We start from the raw sequence: 8,575 nt of genomic DNA on the forward strand, positions 1-8,575 counted from the left end.
TGCAACTGAGCGCAGCTTATTAAAACGCCTACAAATTGGTTGGGCAAGAAAAAATTGAGGAGTGATCGCGGGTCTAGAATACCAACCAAGTGGTTACAAACCGCTACAGTATATTTACCTGTACTGTGGCTATAGGCGACCTCAACTGCGTAGAAGAACGTCCTGACCTAAAGATGTACCGTGGGTTAATGAAAGTACCGCATGACCACATGAACCGGCGGTCCCCAAACATTGGCCTTGGGAGACTTTTGCAGAGAGAATGTGAGTTTGGAAAAAGCTGTGCCATTTTGGTGAAACAGATGGGCTGTAATAGTGATTGATGTTCCAAAATATTTGACTTGTCCCTCCAGTGAGGAAGGAGACAAACTCTAGCGCCACCTATTGGAAGTAGCAATCCTAAAAGTCAAAAGTGGCTTTTTAAACAAGCCTTTTCATAAGACTTAGGATTTAAAGCCAGATCACTATCCCAATTTGCAGACACGGTGTTTCGGGGTGATTTCCCCTTGTCAGTGCAAAGTGTGGGTATCTGATCTGGCTTCTGAGATACCCACACTTTGCACTGACGAGGGGCAATCACCCCGAAACACCGTGTCTGCAAATTGGGAATCTGATCTGGAAGTAAATCCTAAGGCCTGTGAAAAGGCTTGTTTAAAAAGACACTTTTGACTTTTAGGATTCCAATAGGTGGCGCTAGAGTTTGTCTCCTTCCTCACTGGAGGGACAATTTGAATAATTCCCAGAGGGGCATTGCAGCTATAAGTCCGGAGAATAGTCTACCCCGTGGTTCCCAAAATATTTGCCGAGCATTGCCTATTTTTCTATCAAAGAGATTGTTTCTATTATCAAGCAGACATGACGCTCTGTTACATAGTTTATACTGTCCCTCCTGAACTGCAGCCACCAAGTTTAGACTGTCCCTGCAGAACTGTAACCACCAAGTTTAGACTGTCCCTGCTGAACTGTAACCTCCAAGTTTAGACTGTCCCTGCAGAACTGTAACCTCCAAGTTTAGACTGTCCCTGCTGAACTGTAACCTCCAAGTTTAGACTGTCCCTGCTGAACTGTAACCACCAAGTTTAGACTGTCCCTGCAGAACTGTAACCTCCAAGTTTAGACTGTCCCTGATGAACTGTAACCTCCAAGTTTAGACTGTCCCTGCAGAACTGTAACCTCCAAGTTTAGACTGTCCCTGCAGAACTGTAACCTCCAAGTTTAGACTGTCCCTGCTGAACTGTAACCTCCAAGTTTAGACTGTCCCTGCAGAACTGTAACCTCCAAGTTTAGACTGTCCCTGCTGAACTGTAACCTCCAAGTTTAGACTGTCCCTGCAGAACTGTAACCACCAAGTTTAGACTGTCCCTGCTGAACTGTAACCTCCAAGTTTAGACTGTCCCTGCAGAACTGTAACCACCAAGTTTAGACTGTCCCTGCAGAACTGTAACCACCAAGTTTAGACTGTCCCTGCAGAACTGTAACCTCCAAGTTTAGACTGTCTCTGCTGAACTGTAACCTCCAAGTTTAGACTGTCCCTGCAGAACTGTAACCTCCAAGTTTAGACTGTCCCTGCAGAACTGTAACCTCCAAGTTTAGACTGTCCCTGCAGAACTGTAACCTCCAAGTTTAGACTGTCCCTGCAGAACTGTAACCTCCAAGTTTAGACTGTCTCTGCTGAACTGTAACCACCAAGTTTAGATTGTCTCTGCTGAACTGTAACCTCCAAGTTTAGACTGTCCCTGCAGAACTGTAACCTCCAAGTTTAGACTGTCCCTGCAGAACTGTAACCACCAAGTTTAGACTGTCCCTGCAGAACTGTAACCTCCAAGTTTAGACTGTCTCTGCTGAACTGTAACCACCAAGTTTAGACTGTCTCTGCTGAACTGTAACCTCCAAGTTTAGACTGTCCCTGCAGAACTGTAACCTCCAAGTTTAGACTGTCCCTGCAGAACTGTAACCACCAAGTTTAGACTGTCCCTGCAGAACTGTAACCACCAAGTTTAGACTGTCCCTGCAGAACTGTAACCACCAAGTTTAGACTGTCCCTGCAGAACTGTAACCTCCAAGTTTAGACTGTCCCTGCAGAACTGTAACCTCCAAGTTTAGACTGTCCCTGCAGAACTGTAACCACCAAGTTTAGACTGTCCCTGCAGAACTGTAACCACCAAGTTTAGACTGTCTCTGCTGAACTGTAACCACCAAGTTTAGACTGTCTCTGCTGAACTGTAACCTCCAAGTTTAGACTGTCCCTGCAGAATTGTAACCACCAAGTTTAGACTGTCCCTGCAGAATTGTAACCTCCAAGTTTAGACTGTCTCTGCTGAACTGTAACCTCCAAGTTTAGACTATCCCTGCTGAACTGTAACCTCCAAGTTTAGACTATCCCTGCTGAACTGTAACCTCCAAGTTTAGACTGTCCCTGCTGAACTGTAACCTCCAAGTTTAGACTGTCCCTGCAGAACTGTAACCACCAAGTTTAGACTGTCCCTGCAGAACTGTAACCTCCGAGTTTAGACTGTCCCTGCTCAATTGTAAAAACCAAGTTTAGACTGTCCCTGCAGAACTATAACCTTAAAGTTTAGACTGTCTCTGCTGAACTGTAACCTCCAAGTTTAGACTTTTAACCATTAATTACAATGGGGACCCGAAATCTGCAGATTAAACCCCTGACCTTCAATTGTTTTGTTGCGTGTTTGTTTTTTTGTTTTTTTGTTTTTTATGTTGTTTTCACCTCCCAAAAAAAACCCCACTTAAAAACATTTGAATAAGTGCCCAGATTTTAGATGCAGAAACCCTGCGAATTACAGTTTAGAAATATGTACCTCCCCGAGTCAGCGGCTTAGCCGCTCGGATCCGGAACCGCGGTGGCTCGAGGGGTCTCCAGACCAGTGGAGGGGTCGTGCGGACACTCGAATTTAAAAGGGGGCATATGTACAGGGAAGTTAGAAGTTCGTGACGCCACCCACGATGCGTGGTAAGATGGAGTACCACCGCTGCTGTTGGGAGCGCCCGGTGGTGGTGGTATGGCAGCAAGGTGTTTAACCCCTCTGTTGGTAAGGGGTTTGCCCCGGGGGCCCGGTGATGGCAGTGAAGGGGTGCTGTGGGGGAGGAAAGGGTTTTCTGCAACACCGACAACTTGTAAACCAGAATTCTGAGCACCGCTGCAGCAGGGAGGGAGCACGCGTGGATTCGTGCCCTTGGTGTTGCTTGTTAGCCTGTGACCTTTTTCCGTGGCACTTTCTTCACTATTTGGACCCTGTAGTGTGGAACTAGTCGGGTCTCGCTCACCCGTATGGCTAACAGAGTGAGTTTGCTCTCAGGGTTCACGCTTGGGATTTTCTGGACTGTATACTGGGAAAGTCCTATCTTCTTGGTGCGCTAGTACCCTGATTTTGGAGCGGGTGGAGGATGAATCTTGAAGACTTCACCCTCGTCGGGTAAATTACCAGGATGCGTGAAGCTACTTCCCGGCTAAGGTCCACGTACCCCGTCGTGCCCTGGCCCCTGCCCGGAGATGGCTCAAGGCTGCCGGCTGCCCTCTTCGGCAGATCCGTGCCCCTTGACACGATCCCCTGCGACTGGGGTTCCAGCTCCTACCAGGCCCAGACCAACGTCTGCCACCTAGTATTTACAGGGAGCCCAGCTCCTCACCTCCTCTCTCCTGCTCCTCACACTTCTCACTCCAATACCAACCCCCAAGTGGGCGGCCCTATTCCCTTCAGGCCCCCCAATGGTGTGTCTGGTGGGTGTGGTGCAGAGTGTTCCTAGGGTTTTGACTGGCTCTGCTCTTAGCAACACCGAAGGCCAGGGATCCGTAACCAAGGAGGATGTGGATACTGTGCAGAAGGGCAGATTGCACAATACCCTGTGACGACCTGATAGGCCAGGGCGTCACAAATACATGGGTAAAATCAGCAGCAAATTTGCTCCGTGTGACCCCGATTTACTGTTCTTCTTTCCTCTTTCCCAATTCCAAACCTTATAGGGTGATTTTAAAAATTTTTTTTGGGATAAATACATTTCTAAACGGACCGATATTTCCAATCCTGGGGCTGGTTTCTGTCCTGCCGTTCTCAGCAATATTCCTGCTCTCGTGATTCTCCATTAACTGTAAATCGGTTTCAGCAAAACAGGAACAGATCCATTAGATTTGAGGTAATTTTGGTTCCTGTGAGACTTTCACATTTAAGCAGCTTCTTAAATTTCTTCAGTCCTGGAGACATTTTTAGTGGTGAGAAAATAATTCCATTTATTATAGCATCAACATATACCATGGCGCTGTATGGATCAGTCTTAATTGGGCTCAAAATCAGTGTTCTGATTTGTTGCTTATGCTCCAAAAACTTTATTACCTGCAACAAATTACATCTAAATATTGTAAATCTGTGGTTCTCAATGTGTCAATTTTTAGCCATTTTTATTACATCACATCAGGTAAAGAAATACCCTAAATAAACCACCTGTAACAGCGTGTCCCTCCCCCGCCTGTTCTCATGGTGTAATAGTCTGTCCCTCCTTTGTACTGCTTCTGCTGGGAGATTGTTTGTTCTTCTCAGCATGGGACTTCTCCAACCACAACTTGGTAAACAGAACAGAGCCAGGAGTCTAAAGTCCATTCATGTATCAGATGTCTAGGGGGAGGTGTGCCCACCTAAGGGGCTGATCCCAAGAGAGAAGAACAATGAGACCCATGTTAGGTTAGTTGGATCTCGGCTGGAGAAGCACTAGGATCTATAGCTGAAGCTGGATCCTAGGGCCTGTGTATGGACTGTCACAGACTGGAGATCAGTGGCCACTTGGGATTGTGTTTTATTGTTCCCCCTGTTGGACTCAGGGAACTCATATAAGGACCATTGCCCTATTTTCCCTGGCATCGGAATACCAGGCGATGCCCCTGGATCTTTTGTTTTGTTGTGGACTCCTTGCAGACTTTAAGGATTTATATTTGTTTGGTGCTTTATCTTTGTGGTTCCAATAAAGCCCTTTGGATTGTTCCTTGGCCTGGCGTCCCTCACTGCTCTGTCGCATACCCCGTCACAAACTGATTGGCAGCGGCGGGATCAGAGCAGAAAGAATGGAGGACAATGGTCCATCAACGTCTGAAACCAGAACCTCAGGATACAGGAACTGGACAATGTCAAACCTCAAAACAAAGGCCCGTGAATTAGGAGTTGGCTACAAAGGACTCTCCAAGGAGCAACTAATTGAGGCTTTGGAAAATGCTTGCCTGCAAGATGGCACCGAGGAAAAATTTCCACAGCAAGGGGAGGAAAGACGGGAGCTGGAGGTAAATACCCCAAAAAGTTAATGGGTTGTGTGGTATGAGGAGGAGATGGCACTGCTTGGAGATGAGGCCACCATAGAAGATAAGAGGGAGGCTATTCGCAGAGCTCAAGAGAGGGCAGCATTGCTGGAGAGGAGGTTTGCTGTGGAAGCAGCTAGAGGCTCCAGACAGACTGTAACCACAGCACCAACTATGAGGGAATTCTCCAGAGTGTCCCGCAAGGACTTTAAACCATTTAATGAAGCTGCAGGTGACATTAAGGGCTTCTTCCAGGACTTTGAGCATCAGTGCCAATTAATGGAAGTCCCAGAAAGAGAGCGAGTCAGATACCTGGTGGGCCTCTTGGAGGGTGGAGCTGCCGACGTCTATAGAGCTATGGAACCTCAGTGGAATTGTGAGTATGGGGAGATAAAACAGACCATTCTAGAACATTATGCCGTGACCCCAGATACTTATAGGACTCAGTTTCGTACGTTAGCCTGTGATGAGGAAGGGTCTTTCAAAATGTATGCCCATAGACTGAAACAAGTATGCCATCGCTGACTGGAGGGAGAGGGGGCGTTAACTTGGGAGACCTTCCTCCAGGTCATCCTAAAAGAAGAGTTTTATGCCAAGTGCCCTACTGAGATCCGGGAATGGGTGCGTGAGAGGAGACCAGAGACAGTGGAACAAGCTGCTGCTCTAGCTGATGAGGTGCTCACTATCAAGCCTCAGTGGAAGAAGCTGCTAGCAGAGGGAGCAAAAATGACCAGCACCTCAACACCAGAGGTTCCTTGTCCTTCAGTGCCCAATGTTCCTCAACCTCCTAGATCACCACCTCATGCGGATACCCGTGTGTATGTGCCTCCAGTTCTTTCTACCACATTTTCTGGAATGCGACGAGGAGAGAAAGTAGAAGAGCGAAGATGTTATAGCTGTGGGCATCCCGGGCATCTGCGAGGCACATGCCCATCTATCCCGTGGAGTCATCCTCCAAATCGACAACCACCTCCAGCACCTGCACCTCCCTATCAGTCACCAAGGTCTCCTACCTACTCCTCCAGAAGGCAAACTGGAAGGAATGAGACGCAGCACAGATGTTATCAATGTGGGCAGCCTGGTCATCTGCAAGCTCACTGTCCAGGTGTTCAGAGGCAGAACAGCTGCAGACCACCTTTGCCTGTCCATTATCTACAGACACCCTCAACAGGAGAAGAGCTGGAATCTGGCCCTGATGATTTGCCAAGTGACTCTGATATGTTGACTTCCCTACCAGAAGTCTATGGAGTGCGAGCCACAGCCACCCGTTCTTATGATCTTTGGCATAAACATCTACAGGAGGTCATGCTGGATGGCCAAAAAGTTGTTGGCTTTTGTGACACTGGGGCTTTTCTTACCATAGCAGATCCCCGAGTAATTCAACCAGAAGCAATTCAAAAGGGACCAGGAATTGCCATTGAATTGGCTGGAGGTACTCAGAGATATATTCCAAGAGCGAGTGTAACTCTGGATTATGGCTTTGGGGCAAAACAATGCATGATTGGTGTGATGAGCGGCCTTCCTGCAGACATTATCTTAGGCAATGATGTGGGAGATATACAATGCCGATTTGTGGGTGCAGGAAGCAGAGTTTAAGTGAAGGAGCATACAAACTGGAGACGAACATTCAACCCTACATCTTCATCATACACTAAAGAACCTGGAGCCAACACCCAAAATGCAGACGGATTGTCCAGGCAAGAAGAGCCCTGAGTCAGGTCCGCCATGTTTACGTGTACTTGACAAGCGACCTGTTGAGGTCACTAGTCTGTACACAAATTGAGAGGGGAAGGGATTGTAACAGCGTGTCCATCCCCCGCCTGTGCTCATGGTGTAATAGTCTGTCTCTCCTTTTGTACTGCTTCTGCTGGGAGATTGTTTGTTCTTCTCAGCATGGGACTTCTCCAACCACAACTTGGTAAACAGAACAGAGCCAGGAGTCTAAAGTCCATTCATGTATCAGATGTCTAGGGGGAGGTGTGCCCACCTAAGGGGCTGATCCCAAGAGAGAAGAACAATGAGACCCATGTTAGGTTAGTTGGATCTCGGCTGGAGAAGCACTAGGATCAATAGCTGAGGCTGGATCCTAGGGCCTGTGTATGGACTGTTACAGACTGGAGATCAGTGGCCACTTGGGATTGTGTTTTATTGTTCCCCCTGTTGGACTCAAGGAACTCATATAAGGACCATTGCCCTATTTTCCCTGGCATCGGAATACCAGGCGGTGCCCCTGGATCTTTTGTTTTGTTGTGGACTCCTTGCAGACTTTAAGGATTTATATTTGTTTGGTGCTTTATCTTTGTGGTTCCAATAAAGCCCTTTGGATTGTTCCTTGGCCTGGCGTCCCTCACTGCTCTGTTGCATACCTCGTCACACCACCTAAATACATTTAAAGGGTATGTCCCACTAACTTATAGATACATTGCATTACCTATCCTGTATACTGCAGAGCTGCACTCACTATTCTGCTGCTGCAGTCACTGTGTATTTACATTACATTACTTATCCTGTACTGATCCTGAGTTACCGCCTGTATTATACTCCAGAGCTGGACTCACTATTCTGCTGCTGCAGTCACTGTGTACATACATTACATTACTGATCCTGTACTGATCCTGAGTTACATCCTGTATTATACTCCAGAGCTGCGCTCACTATTCTGCTGATGCAGTAAAGTGCAAAAGTCCTTTAATTGGCCCCAGCTGGTGTATTGTTATGATGTAAGCACCATTAGTGGAGGCGTGTTACTTATTATTATCACTGGTCAGTACGTTTATGATTCCAAAAAGAATGAGCATCGTTACTACTCGGATTACTGGAACATTACATAATATTACTATTTAAATGGAAGTTTAACTTTTGGGCTTAAATGTAAAAGCTATAACTATGCATGTACGCTGGTCAGAACTAGGGTTTAACACATGACCCTAAACTGGGCCACCAGGATGGCACCGAGTCAGACACAGCAGGGTTAATTTATACAACATTGCTCAAAATGAGGCAGGTAACTTTAAGGTACCGTTACACTAAGCAACTTACCAGCGATCCCAACAACGATAGGGATCGCTGGTAAGTTGCCAGGAGGTTGCTGGTGAGCTGTCACACTGCGACGCTCCAGCGATCCCACCAGCAACCTGACCTGGCAGGGATCGCTGGAGCGTGGCTACACGAGTTGCTGGTGAGCTGACCAGCAACCAGTGTCCAGCCCCCAGCGCCGCGTGGAAGATGCTGCGCTTGGTAACTAAGGTAAATATCGGTAACCAACCCGATATTTACCTT

The sequence above is a fragment of the Anomaloglossus baeobatrachus genome, chromosome 4, assembly GCF_048569485.1.
Source record: "Anomaloglossus baeobatrachus isolate aAnoBae1 chromosome 4, aAnoBae1.hap1, whole genome shotgun sequence".
Classification (NCBI taxonomy): Eukaryota; Metazoa; Chordata; class Amphibia; order Anura; family Aromobatidae; genus Anomaloglossus; species Anomaloglossus baeobatrachus.